The 15,093-nt window shown below is 45.2% G+C and overlaps 1 protein-coding gene across 1 annotated transcript in view; it reads right to left on the bottom strand.

Moving 5' to 3' along the window:
• LOC124552591 (corticotropin-releasing factor-binding protein) overlaps nucleotides 1-15,093 on the bottom strand; it is a 1,062,428-nt gene that overhangs the window by 716,747 nt on the left and 330,588 nt on the right. The window lies entirely within an intron of this gene.

Here is a 15,093-nt window from a genome sequence, read left to right as displayed (position 1 = left end):
AGCTTTTAACCCCCTTTTATTGCCTTGAATATCAGCACCGCTTTCAGAACAACTTAATGCATCAACATTACAAGTTCACACCGAAAGCTGGTCGCTGACAATTCAAATGGCTCTGAGCACTATGGGACTTAACATCAGTGGTCATCAGTCCCCTAGAACTTAGAACTACTTAAACCTAACTAACCTAAGGACGTCACACACATCCATGCCCGAGGCAGGATTCGAACCTGCGACCGTAGCAGTCGCGCAGCTGCAGACTGAGCGCCTAGAACCGCGAGACCACCGCGGCCGGCTCGCTGACAATTTCGTGAAACAATTTAGCCAAACACATTAGGGCGTCCCTTACCTCCTCCAACAAATTTTTCTTTCGAAAAATTACACTAAGTGTTTAAAGATTTTCTATTTGGTTACATGTAGTCTGGAAAAAAAAATCATCGCAATACCGTGACAGCAAGCTGTACCGACTAGAGTGACAAATTTTAATACAGGGAATTTTAGAATTTGTAATGTTGAGTCATGGATATCATTTAAGAAATCTGAATTGTTTCAGACCCTTCTCTTCTGCAGTCTTATTCTATGAAGCGAAGATTTTTATACTTTTATTATGAGCAAAAAGAACTAGCTTTGCATCTTCATGAATACAGAATGGCAAATTATAAATATATATATATATATATATATACTACTGGCCATTAAAATTGCTACACCACGAGGATGACGTGCTACAGGCGCGAAATTTATCCGATAGGAAGAAGATGCTGTGATACGCAAATGATTAGCTTTTCGGAGCATTCACACAAGGTTGGCGCCGGTGGCGACACCTACAACGTGCTGACATGAAAGTTTCCAACAGATTTCTCGTACACAAACAGCAGTTGACCGGCGTTGCCTGGTGAAACGTTGTTGTGATGCCTCGTTTAAGTAGGAGAAATGCGTACCATCACGTTTACGACTTTGATAAAGGTTGGATTGTAGCCTATCGCGATTGCGGTTTACAGTATCCCGACATTGCTGCTCGCGTTGGTCGAGATCCAATGACTGTTAGCAGAATATGGAATGGGTGGGTTCAGGACTGTAATACGGAACGCCGTGCTGGATCCCAACGGCCTCTTATCACTAGCGGTCGAGATGACAGCCATCTTATCCTCATGGCTGTAACGGATCGTGCAGCCACGTCTCGATCACTGAGTCAACAAGTGGAGACGTTTGCAAGACGACAACCATCTGCACGAACAGTTCGACGACGTTTGCAGCAGCATGGTCTATCAGCTCAGAGACCATGGCTGCCGTTACCCCTGACGCTGCATAACGGACAGGAGCGCTTATGATGGTGTACTCAACGACGAACATGCACGAATGGCAAAACGTCATTTTTTCGGATGAATTCAGGTTCTGTTTACAGCATCATGATGGTCGCATCCGCGGTGAACGCACATTGGAAGCGTGTATTCGTCATCGCCATTCTAGCGTATCATCGGGCGTGGTGGTATGGGGTGCCATTGGTTACACGTCTCGGCCACCTCTTGTTCGCATTAACGGTACTTTGAGCAGTGGGCGTTAAATTTCAGATGTGTAATGAGACGTGGTTCTACCCTTAATTCGATCCCTGCGAAACTCTACATTTCAGCAGGATAATGCTCGACCGTATGTCGCAGGTCCTTTACGGGCCTTTCTGGATACAGAAAATGTTCGACTGCTGCCCTGGCCAGCGCATTCTCCAGATCTCTTACCAATTGAGAACGTCTGGTCAGTGGTGGCAGAGCAACTGGCTCGTCACAATGTGCCAGTCACTACTCTTGATGAACTGTGGTATCATGTTGAAGCTGCATGGGCAGCTGTACCTGTACACGCCATTCAAGCTCTGTTCGACTCAATGCCCTGGCGTATCAAGGCCGTTATTATGGGCAGAGGTGGTTGTTCTGGGTACTGATTCCTCAGGATCTATGCACCAAAACTGTGTGAGAATGTAATCACATGTCCAATGATTACCCGTTTATCATCTGCATTTCTTCTTGGTGTAGCAATTTTAATGCCCAGTAATGTATTGAGAACAAGAAGGGGCCCAAGACTGAACCCTGTGGGACATCTTTCCTGATATGTCTAACAGGAACAATCCAACTACATTTTTTCGGAGGGTGTTCTTGAATGACTTGGTTATGGTTACATCTGGCACATATAGTTCTGAAGTCATTCCTCCGGGTATTATATCATCTGCCTTCTGGGGAGCAACTTCTATCTTTTACTTTAGTTGTTAGATGTCCCTTAAAAGCATTCAGTATTGGCATCACTCTTTCGACAAGCAGTGCGCCACTTTGCGATTCCACACAGCAGACAGCCAGTCAACAGTCAGCTGCGTTGTTATCCAGGCTTTAATTGGGCAGCGAATCACTAAGCCCCTAGGAAAGTTTTCTTTCGGCATAGTTTTTCTCTTCAGATTGACGTAAGGGGCTAACTTCCTCTCATGGGCTGTGTAATAGCTAACATCACAGGTATTCTATGTTTTCCATTCCCGATTACTCTTAATGGTATACTTTTTCCCGCTTTCATGACTACTGTCGTATTGCTCGGCAAGCCAACAAATACTGGCGTTCGTCAGCACTGCCACTCTGCTGAAAAAGGTACGAGTGCACTTTCGCAAATTGGATGCATCGCTGAAAATTAACCATTTGCTTCTCAAAACCTGCTGGCTTTTCATCTTCTAGTGTAGTATTTCGTCGGAGAGAAAGGCCATTTCTCCGCGTAAACGGACGAAAGCAGCCAATACTCGCACAGAATTCTACTCGTGGCACGTTTAAGATTCTAGCAATTTCCAGGGTCTTGGGTTGAATTATTTCTCGTGACAACGGCATCTCATTTATCCTCTTATCGTGCAAATAGCAAAGAACCTTAGCTTCAAATATTTGTCAGATGTCGGTCTCCTGAATGATTTTCTCATTGAAACTGACTTCTTCCATTTTTCTTTTGGAGCAACCCAACGTCACACTTAGAGTCATCCAGCCATACTTTGTTCCAGCCTCTCAAATATAAGGCTTGCAACATACGAGGGCTGGCCAGAAAGTAGTGCACCGCATTTTTTTCCTTCAACAATTTTTATTGAACATAATGAGAATTACACACACGTAACAATGGTGTTTTATCTACACACCCTATTTTTCCACGCAATCTCCATCCCGTTGTATGGCCTTCCTCCAGCGCGAAACAAGGGCGTGTATGCCCTGGTGGTGCCATTCTTGTCCCGGTGACGGAGCCAGTGCTTCACTGTGTGAACCACCTCCTCATCGTCCTCAAAATGTCCTCCACGAATGGCGTCTTTTAATGACCCATACAAGTCCGAGGGGGCTAGGTCATGTCTGTAGGGTGGACGGGGTAACAGTGTCCAACCCTGTTTAGCGATGTGTTCAGCAGTCCTCACATGTTTGCATCCACACTTCCTTTCATGTTTGACAGATGCACAGCCAGTTGCCGAGTCGAAATGCGTCTGTCCTCGCGAATGACGACATCAGCTCGCTGCAACATGTCCGGTGTGACAGCCGTGGATGGCCTCCCCGACCGCTGTAAATCGTGGAGCTCCGCCGAACCGCCTTCATGATGACGTCACCCTCCGTGCCCAGCGACTAGCTGTATTTCTGTCGACAGAAGAGGCTCCTTAGACTTTGCACAAGCGTCTGTGAATATTCCCCACAGTTTGTTGCTCTGAAGTGATAAATTCAACGACGGCACGTTCCTTGTAACGTACATCACCTACAGACGCCATTTTGCAACTGTCCTGCAGCCACGCTGTGTGTCGGAAGTGACGGAAATTTGCACGCTCACTCAGGGGACTCCAGATAATACGAGGGCAGTCCAATAAGTAATGCAACACATTTTTTTTCTCGGCCAATTTTGGTTGAAAATACCGGAAATTTCTTGTGGAATATTTTCAAACATTCCCGCTTCGTCTCGTATAGTTTCATTGACTTCCGACAGGTGGCAGCGCTGTACGGAGCTGTTAAAATGGCGTCTGTAACGGATGTGCGTTGCAAACAACGGGCAGTGATCGAGTTTCTTTTGGCGGAAAACCAGGGCATCTCAGATATTCATAGGCGCTTGCAGAATGTCTACGGTGATCTGGCAGTGGAAAAAAGCACGGTGAGTCGTTGGGCAAAGCGTGTGTCATCATCGCCGCAAGGTCAAGCAAGTCTGTCTGATCTCCCGCGTGCGGGCCGGCCGTGCACAGCTGTGACTCCTGCAATGGCGGAGCGTGCGAACACACTCGTTCGAGATGATCGATGGATCACCATCAAACAACTCAGTGCTCAACTTGACATCTCTGTTGGTAGTGCTGTCACAATTGTTCACCAGTTGGGATATTCAAAGGTTTGTTCCCGCTGGGTCCCTCGTTGTCTAACGGAACACCATAAAGAGCAAAGGAGAACCATCTGTGCGGAATTGCTTGCTCGTCATGTGGCTGAGGGTGACAATTTCTTGTCAAAGATTGTTACAGGCGATGAAACATGGGTTCATCACTTCGAACCTGAAACAAAACGGCAATCAATGGAGTGGCGCCACACCCACTCCCCTACCAAGAAAAAGTTTAAAGCCATACCCTCGGCCGGTAAAGTCATGGTTACAGTCTTCTGGGACGCTGAAGGGGTTATTCTGTTCGATGTCCTTCCCCATGGTCAAACGATCAACTCTGAAGTGTATTGTGCTACTCTTCAGAAATTGAAGAAACGACTTCAGCGTGTTCGTAGGCACAAAAATCAGAACGAACTTCTCCTTCTTCATGACAACGCAAGACCTCACACAAGTCTTCGCAACCGAGAGGAGCTCACAAAACTTCAGTGGACTGTTCTTCCTCATGCACCCTACAGCCCCGATCTCGCACCGTCGGATTTCCATATATTTGGCCCAATGAAGGACGCAATCCGTGGGAGGCACTACGCGGATGATGAAGAAGTTATTGATGCAGTACGACGTTGGCTCCGACATCGACCAGTGGAATGGTACTGTGCAGTCATACAGGCCCTCATTTCAAGGTGGCGTTAGGCCGTAGCATTGAATGGAGATTATGTTGAAAAATAGTGTTGTGTAGCTAAAAGATTGGGGAATAACCTGGTGTATTTCAATGCTGAATAAAACAACTGTTTCAGAAAAAAAATGTGTTGCATTACTTATTGAACTGCCCTCGTACATAGGTAACGTTTCGCATTCGTGCCATTGTTTTCGGCTGAGGAAAAAAATGCAGTGCATTGCTTTCTGGGCAACCCTCGTAAATGCGCCTAATTCCTAGGCTTGGTGATGTTTTCGCTCTACCGCGCGACCGCTACGGTCGCAGGTTCGAATCGTGCCCCGTGCATGGATGTGTGTGATGTCTTTACGTTAGTTAGGTTTAAGTAGTTCTAAGTTCTAGGGGACTGATGACCTTAGAAGCTAAGTCCCATAGTGCTCAGAGCCATTTGAACCTTTCTTGCTTTTTTTTTTGCTCTACATGATCGTTTATGTCAGCATGAACCAGGTTATCTTGCCAGTAACCAACTGAACCCCCCTATGAACCATGGACCTTGCCGTTGGTGGGGAGGCTTGTATGCCTCACCGATAGAGATAGCCGTACCGTAGGTGCAAGCACAACGGAGGGGTATCTGTTGAGAGGCCAGACAAATGTGTGGTTCCTGAAGAGGGGCAGCAGCCTTTTCAGTAGTTGCAGCGGCAACAGTCTGGATGATTGTCTGATCTGGCCTTGTAACACTAGCCAAGATGGCCTTTCTCTGCTGGTACTGCGAACGGCTGAAAGCAAGGGGAAACTACAGCCGTAATTTTTCCCGAGGGCATGCAGCTTTACTGTATGGTTAAATGATGACTGCGTACTCTTGGGTAAAATATTCCAGAGGTAAAATAGTATCCCATTCAGATCTGCGGGCGGGGACTACTCATGAAGACATCGTTATCAGGAGATAGAAAACTGACGTTCTACGGATCGAAGCGGGGAATGTGAGATCCCTTAATCGGGCAGGTAGGTTAGAAATTTAAAAAGGGAAATGGATAGGTTAAAGTTAGATATAGTGGGAATTAGTGAAGTCCGGTGGCAGGAGGAACAAGACTTCTTGTCAGGTGAATACATGGTTATAAATACAAAATCAAATAGGGGTAATGCAGGAGTAGGTTTAATAATGAATAAAAAAATAGGAGTACGGGTAAGCTACTACAAACAGCATAGTGAACGCATTATTGTGGCCAAGATAGACACGAAGCCCACGCCTACTACAGTAGTACAAGTTTATATGCCAATTAGCTCCGCAGTTGAAGAGATAGATGAAATGTATGATGAGATAAAAGAAATTATTCAGACAGTGAAGGTGGACGAAAATTTAATGGTCATGGGTGACTGGAATTCGGTAGTAGGAAAAGGAAGAGAAGGAAACGTAGTAGGTAAATATGGAATGGGAGTAAGGAATGAAAGAGGAAGCGGCCTGGCAGAATTTTGCACAGAGCACAACTTAATCATAGCTAACAATTGGTTCAAGAATCATGAAAGAAGGCTGTATGCAAGGAAGAAGCCTGGAGATACAGGAAGGCCTCAGATACATTATATAATGGTAAGACAGATTTAGCAACCAAGTTTTAAATTTTAAGACATTTCCAGGGGCAGATGTGGACTCCGACAACAATCTACTGGTTATGAACCGTCGATTAAAACTGAAGAAACTACAAAAAGGTAGGAATTTCAGGAGATGGGACCTGAATAAATTGAAAGAACCAGAGGTTGTAGAGAGGCTCTTGCCGGCGCTACAGTCTGGAACCGCGCAACCGCTACGGTCGCAGGTTCGAATCCTGCCTCGGGCATGGATGTTTGTGATGTCCTTAGGTTAGTTAGGTTGAAGTAGTTCTAAGGCCTAGGGGACTGATGACCTCAGAAGTTAAGTACCATAGTGCTCAGAGCCATTTGAACCATTTTGTAGAGAGGCTCAAAAATGGCTCTGAACACTATGGGACTTGACTTCTAAGGTCATCAGTCCCCTAGACCTTAGAACTACTTAAACCTAACTAACCTAAGGACATCACACACATCCACGCCCGAGGCAGGATTCGAACCTGCGACTGTAGCAGTCGCGCGGTTCCAGATTGTAACGGGTAGAACCGCTCGTAGAGCGTAGGCGTTGTAGACAGTTTCAGGGAGAGCATTAGGAAACGATTGAGAGGAATGGGGGAAAGAAACACAGTAGAAAAAAATGGGTAGCTTTGAGAGATGATATAGTGATGGCAGCAGAGGATCAAGTAGGTAAAAAGACGAGGGCTAGTAGAAATACTTGGGTAACAGAACAGATATTGAATTTCATTGATGAAAGGAGAAAATATAAAAATGCAGTAAATGAAGCAGGCAAAAAGGAATAGAAACGTCTCAAAAATGAGGTCGACAGGAATTGCAAAATGGCTAAGCAGGGATGGCTAGAGAACAAATGTAAAGATGTCGAGGCTTATTTCACTAGGGGTAAGATAGATACAGCCTACATGAAAACTAAAGAGACTTTTGGAGAAAAGAGAACCATTCGTATGAATATCAAGAGCTCAGACGGAAACCCAATTCTAAGCAAAGAAGAGAAAGCTGAAAGGTGGAGGGAGTATATAGAGGGCCTGTACAAGGGTGATGTACTTGAGGGCAATATTATGGAAATGGAAGAGGATGTAGATAGGGATGAAATGGGAGATATGATACTGCGTGAAGAGTTTGACAGAGCACTGGAAGACCTAAGCCGAAACAAAGCCCCGGGAGAAGACAACATTCCATTAGAACTACTGATACCCTTGGGAGAGCCAGTCCTGACAAAACTCTACGATCTGGTGAGCAAGATGTATGAGACAGGCGAAATGCCCTCCAATTTCAAGAAGAATATAGTAATTCCAATCCCAAAGAAAGCAGGTGTTGAAGAAGTGAAAATTACCGAACTATCAGTTTAATAAGCCATGGCTGCAAAACACTAACACGAATTCTTTACAGACGAATCGAAAAACTGGTAGAAGCCCACCTCGGGGAAGATCAGTTTGGATTCCGTCGAAGTGTTGGAACACGTGAGGCAATACTGACCCTATGACGTATCTTAGAAAATAGATTAAGGAAAGGCAAACCTACATTTCTAGCATTTGTAAACTTTAGATAAAGCTTTTGACAATGTTGACTGGAATACTCTCTCTCAAATTCTGACGGTGGCAGGGGTAAAATAGAGGCAGCGAAATGCTATTTACAATTTGTACAGAAACCAGATAGCAGTTATAAGAGTCGAGGGACATGAAAGGGAAGCAGTGGTTGGGAAGGGAGTAAGACAGGGTTGTAGCCTCTCCCCGATGTTATTCAATCTGTATAAGAAGCAAGCAGTAAAGGAAACAAAAGAAAAAATCGGAGTAGGTATTAAAATCCATGGAGAAGAAACAAAAACTTTGAGGTTCGCCGATGACACTGTAATTCTGTCAGAGACAGCAAAGGACTTGGAAGAGCAGTTGAACAGAATGGACAGTGTCTTGAAAGGAGGATATAAGATGAACATCAACAAAAGCAAAACGAGGATAATGGAATGTGGTCAAATTAAGTCGGGTGATGCTGAGGGAATTAGATTAGGAAATGAGACACTTAAAGTAGTAAAGGAGTTTTGCTATTTGGGGAGCAAAATAACTGATGTTGGTCGAATTAGAGAGGATATAAAATGTAGACTGGCAATGGTAAGGAAAGCGTTTCTGAAGAAGAGAAATTTGTTGAAATCGAGTATAGTTGCGTCAGGAAGTCTTTTCTGAAAGTATCTGTATGGAGTGTAGTCATGTATGGAGGTGAAACGTGGATGATAAATAGTTTAGACAAAAAGATAATAGAATCTTTCGAAATGTGGTGCTACAGAAGAATGCTGAAGATTAGATGGGTAGATCACATAACTAATGAGGAGGTATTGAATAGAATTGGGGATAAGAGTAGTTTGTGGCACAACTTGACCAGAAGAAGGGATCGGTTGGTAGGACATGTTCTGAGGCATCAAGGGATCACCAATTTAGTATTGGAGGGCAGCGTGGAGGGCAAAAATCGTAGAGGGAGACCAAGAGATGAATACACTAAACAGATTCAGAAGAATGTAGGTTGCAGTAGGTACTGGGAGATGAAGAAGCTTGCACAGGATAGAGTAGCATGGAGAACTGCATCAAACCAGTCTCTGGACTGAAGATCACAACAACAACAACAACATGACCACAACAATAACATCTGAAAATCTAATGGGCGCAGAAATAGGAGTCAATTTCTAGAAACAAATGGCCAGTAGAGCAGGTTTAAGAATCTCTACAGAGATAACTAAGCGTTATACTCATTTACATACAATATGAAACAGTACATATAAACAACAGAGAAGCATTTCAAAAAAAAGTATTGGAAGGATTGCAAAGCAGGGTGGCTAGAAAGACTGGTTCAAATGGCTCTGAGCACTATGGGACTTAACATATGAGGTCTTCAGTCCCCTAGGCTTACAACTACTTAAACCTAACTAACCTAAGGACATCACACACATCAGTGCCCGAGGCAGGATCCGAACCTGCGACCGTAGCAGCAGCGTGGTTCCGGACTGAAGCGCCTAGAACCGCTCGGCCACAACGGCCGGCACGGTTATGGATTAAAAAAAATATATTGACACACGTATCGACGACGTACCAAAAAGAACCTGGTTATCGTAACAGGTCTGAATCGCTACAGTACAGCACGTAAAAATGCGGGAATTGTATGTGGGGCATACGGAAGCAGAAGTTACTGACGTATGCATACATATTTTTTGTATTAACGTTTTGTACAACAGCCCACTAATTCTGGTCACGTTCAAAAAAACGAGTCCAGCGAAATCGCTAAATGCCCGAAGGACGTAAGGCTATTAGCAATACACGGGCTGGTGATTTTGAAATTACACGCATATATAACAGCTAAATTACTGCTATTATGCCGTGCCTATTTAATCGCTGCGTATTTACAGTATCGGCAGTATTATACCATGATTTCATGTCCAACAAACCGAAAATAGTGACTGCAATCCTTGCGTCATTGATTGAGTGAGATTCTATATCGGACTACCGCACAGCCAAAATTTGCTGGTATTCTCTCTATAATAAAAACACGTTGTGTGTGTGAGTGACTCCTCAAACGTCACTGGATGATTACTAATTGACGTCATACTGTGTGTCTACATCTACTACACGTATATCAATACTCTGCAAGCCACCTGATGGTGCGTGGTGGAGGATACTTTTGGTATCTCTAATTGGTCCCCCCTTTCGCTGTTGCACTCGCGAATGGCGCGGAGAAAGAATGGTTGTCGGGAAGCCTTTGTATCTGCTTCAGTTTATATAGTTTTCTCATTTGTAGTCATTCCGCGAAATGTATGAGGTAGGAAGTACACTACTGGCCGTTAAAATTGCTACACCACGAAGATGACGTGACATTTAACCGACAGGAAGAAGATGCTGTGATATGCAAATGATTAGCTTTTCAGAGCATTCTCACAAGGTTGGCGCCGGTGGCGACACCTACAACGTGCTGACATGAGGAAAGTTTCCAACAGATTTCCCAAACACAAACAAGCAGTTGCGCGGCGTTGCCTGGTGAAACGTTGTTCTGGTGCCCCGTGTAAGGAGGAGAAATGCGTACCATCACGTTTCCGACTTTGATAAAGGTCGGATTGTAGCCTATCGCGATTTCCGTTTATCGTATCGCGACATTGCTGCTCGCGTTGGTCGAGAACAAATGACTGTTAGCATAATATGGAATCGATGGTTTCATAAGGGTAATACGGAACGCCGTGCTGGATCCCAACGGCCTGGTATCACTGGCAATGGAGATGACAGGCATTTTATCTGCATGGCTGGAGCGGATCGTGCAGCCAGGTCTCGATCCACGAGTCAACAGATGGGGACATTTGCAAGACAACAACCGTCTGCACGAACAGTTCGACGTCGTTTGCAGCAGCATGGACTATCAGCTCGGAGACCACGGCTGCGGTTACCCTTGACGCTGGATCACAGACATGAGCACCTACGATGGTGTACTCAACGACTAACCTGGGAGCACGAATGGCAGAACGTCACATTTTCGGATGAATCCAGGTTCTGTTTACAGCATCATGATGGTCGCATCCGTGTTTGGCGGCATCGCGGTTTACGCACATTGAAAGGGTGTATTCGTCATCGCTATACTGGCGTATCACCCGGCGTGATCGTATGGGGTGCCATTGGTTACACGTCTCGGTCAACTCTTGTTCGCATTGACGGCACTTTCAACAGTGGACGTTATATTTCAGATGTGTTACGACCCATGGCTTTACCCTTCATTCGATCCCTGCGAAACCCTACATTTCAGCAGGATAATGCACGACCGAATGTTGCAGGTCCTGTACGGGCCTTTCTGGATACAGAAAATGTTCGACTGCTGCCCTGGCCAGCACACCAGATCTCTCACCAATTGAAAACGTCTGGTTAATGGTGGCCGAGCAACTGGCTCGTCACAATACGCCTGTCACTACTCTTGATGAACTGTGGTATCGTGTTGAAGCTGCATGGGCAGCTGTACCTGTACACGCCATCCAAACTCTGTTTGACTCAATGGCCAGGCCTATCAAGGCCGTTATTACGGCCAGAGGTGGTTGTTCTGAGTACTGATTTCTCAGGATCTCTGCACCCAAATTGCGTGAAAATGTAATCACATGTCAATTCTAATGTAGTCTATTTGTCCAATGAATACCCGTTTATCATCTGCATTTCTTCTTGGTGTAGGTTCAAATGGTTCAAATGGCTCTGAGCACTATGGGACTTAACAGCTATGGTCATCAGTCGCCTAGAACTTAGAACTACTTAAACCTAACTAACCCAAGGGCATCACACAACACCCAGTCATCACGAGGCAGAGAAAATCCCTGACCCCGCCGGGAATCTTGATGTAGCAATATTAATGGCCGGTAGTGTAATATGTTGTCCAATATTTCCCGGGAAGTGCCACCGGAAATTTCAATAAGAAACCCGTTCGTGATGCAAACCGCCTCTATTGTAGTGTCTACCGCTTGAGTTTGTTGGGCGTCTCTGTGACGCTCTCGCTCCAGCTAAACGAACCCATGACGAAATGCGCTTCTCTTTCTCCTCAATCTCTTCTATCAGTACTACCTGCTAAGGGTCCCAGACTGATGAACAATACTCAGGAATCGGTGGAACGATTCTCCATGGATGAGTTACATTTCCTTACCATTTTTCCTATGAAAATCAGCCTGGCGTCAGCTTTTCCTACTATTCATTTTATGTGATCATTCCATGTCTGTCCGCATATTTAGCTGCGTGGTAACGTTTCTGCCTACCATGCTGCGGGCTTAGGTTCGATTTCTGGCCGGGTTGCAGATTTTCTCCGCCCGTGGAATGGTAGTTCTGTTTCATCATCAGCAGCAGATCACCACCATCACCATCAGCATCTTATCATCACCGACGCGAAAGTCAGGTCGGTCTGGATAGTTCTGTAGTAGATTAGATACTGCTTCCAATAATTTGTCATCAATAGAGTGGTTATGGAGTGGTGGATTTCTTTTCCTATGCATGCGCAGTATGGTTGGGTGGTTGGTTGATTTGGGGGTAAGAGAACCAAACAGCGTGGTTGACAGTCCCAGCGGATGAGAAAAGGATGGGGAGGGAGATCTGTCCTACCTTTTCAAAGGAAGCATCCCGGCATTTGCCTGGACCGGTTTAGGGAAATCACGGAAAACCTAAATTTGGACGACTGGACGCGGGTTTGAACCCCGGTCTCCTGAATGCGAGTCCAATGTACTAACCACTGCGCCACCTCTTTCGTTGCGCAATATATTAGATTCATGGGCAACTGCCGGTGTCCGCACCATTGATCTATCCACCGAAGGTCATCCTGCAAATCGCTATCGTCTATGGTCCATGGTGCACCACAGATGCCTCGGTGCCGGTTTTGGATTGCGCCACTTTGCCATGCACGGTATGCTTTAACTATGGCAGCGGGCAAATAGCTTACAAGCTTAGTCGTTTCGGAAATGCTTTCACCATTGGCCCGAAAACCAATGATCAAGTCCTTCTGCACCTCGAATATATCTCTCCCTTTCCGCTTTACGACAATGATTGCGCTGTTTTCCGTGTCCCCGCGGCACGCTTTATATACCCTCCACTGCTAGTGCTGCCACCTGCTTGTGCGTGTGCGTGTGTATTGAACTGAGATCTAGAAAAACAGAGGGGCTTCGTCCCCGCCATAGTACTCAGTGGTTCATACCCTCACAACAGGCTAAAGCACCCACCCACCCCACCGCCGCCCCACACCGAACTCAGGGTTATTGCGCGGTTCGGCCCCCTGTGAACTCCCCCTGGCAACGTCTAATACCAGACAATCGTAGCCCCAAATGTTTGAGTGGTACAGTAATTGTGGTGTACGCGTATGTGGAGACAGTGTTTGCGCAGCAATCGCCAGCATAGTGTAATTGAGGAGGAGTATGGGGAACCAGCCCACATTCGCCGAGAAAGATGGAAAACCGCCTTAAAAACCATCCACAGGCTAGTCGGCACACCGGACCTCGACACTAATCCGCCGGGCGGATTCGTGCCGGGGACCGGCACGCCTTCCCGCTCGGGAAGCAGCGCGTCAGACTGAGCGGGTAGCCGGGTGGGCTGAGTAGTTATTGCATGTTGACGTCCAACATAGGCGGTGGTCGCATTAATATAACTGGACGGTGTATGTCAGAGGCTGCGCGATTTCATGAGTGCTGCCGTTTTGGCTTACAAGGGGAGGCCGCCAATTGTGAAATTCAGATTCGATTCATACTGCGCGTAATAAAAGCTCATGGCCAGAGGTGTAATGTGGCAAAGCACCAAAATGCACTTCTCAGCCGTTGTCGAGAAAATCGACAGTTAAAAGAAACCGTTGCGGTGAAATACTCTCTACGATTTATTATTTCCTACAGCGTCGTGGCGCAGCGGTAAGCTCTCGGGTTCGTAATCCGAAGGTCGCCTGATCGAATCCTGCGCCATGCAACCTTTATTTTTTAGTATTTGTTTTTTGTAATTCAAATATATATATATTTGAATTATAAAAAACAAATACTAAAAAATAAAGGTACATATATATATATATATATATATATATATATATATATATATATATATATATATATATATATATATCGTGGGGTCTCTAATTCGAACGTTTGACTTACACTATACGTATTCGTTTCGGTATATCGTTTCTACGTCTTCCGTTAACTACACGTGTAAACATTATGAAGATAATTAATAACATTTGTGAAATAGAACTTTGTTTGCGGAAAACATAATCATGTTCGAAGGTCCAGTTTTTCCACGACAAACGACTTTCAACAACTTATTAAATGCATAATTGTTGCAACCGATTGCCGGGAATTATATATATATTATATATTTGAATTACAAAAAACAAATACTAAAAAAAAGTTGCATGGCGCGAGATTCGATCCGGCGACCTTCGGATTACGAACCCGAGCGCTTACCGCTTCGCCACGACGCTGTAGGAAGTTATAAATCGTAGAGAGTATTTCACCGCAACGGTTTCTTTTAACTGTCGATTTTCTCGACAACGGCTGGAAAGTGCATCTTGGTGCTTTGCCACATTACACCTCTGGCCATGAGCTCTTATTATGCGCAGTATCAGTCGAATCTGAATTTCACAATTGGCGGCCTCCCCTTGTTAGTCACTTTTTGGTAGTGAGTGATTTGCAACTGAAAGTGTTTTAGGTGTGTAACAGGCAATGGAAGGTTGTGCTATTATTGGCTGTAACTGTCGCAATAGTTAACACTAAAGATAATAAAGTAAAGGTTTCCTGTCCTCCCTCGCGATGCAAGTCTGCGGAAGATTTAGCTGTCTATATACTGCAGAAAAGTCGCTGTGTGAATGATGCGTATGCTAGAATATCCTCATTTCAAAGAAGCTGATTATGTTACAGATTTGCTTTCGGGAGTGGTAAATTTACCACGGCAAATGAGTGCTTGTGATCGACGCATTTCCATAGTGTAATTCGCCTCACGGTAGAAGCCCCAATGATAGAACATCCCCCGGCCGGCTGGAGTGACCGA

The sequence above is a fragment of the Schistocerca americana genome, chromosome 10 (genome assembly GCF_021461395.2).
Source record: "Schistocerca americana isolate TAMUIC-IGC-003095 chromosome 10, iqSchAmer2.1, whole genome shotgun sequence".
Taxonomy (NCBI): Eukaryota; Metazoa; Arthropoda; class Insecta; order Orthoptera; family Acrididae; genus Schistocerca; species Schistocerca americana.
The sequence above is the reverse complement of the archived record's forward strand: the minus strand, read 5'-3'. Positions and strand labels throughout refer to the sequence as shown.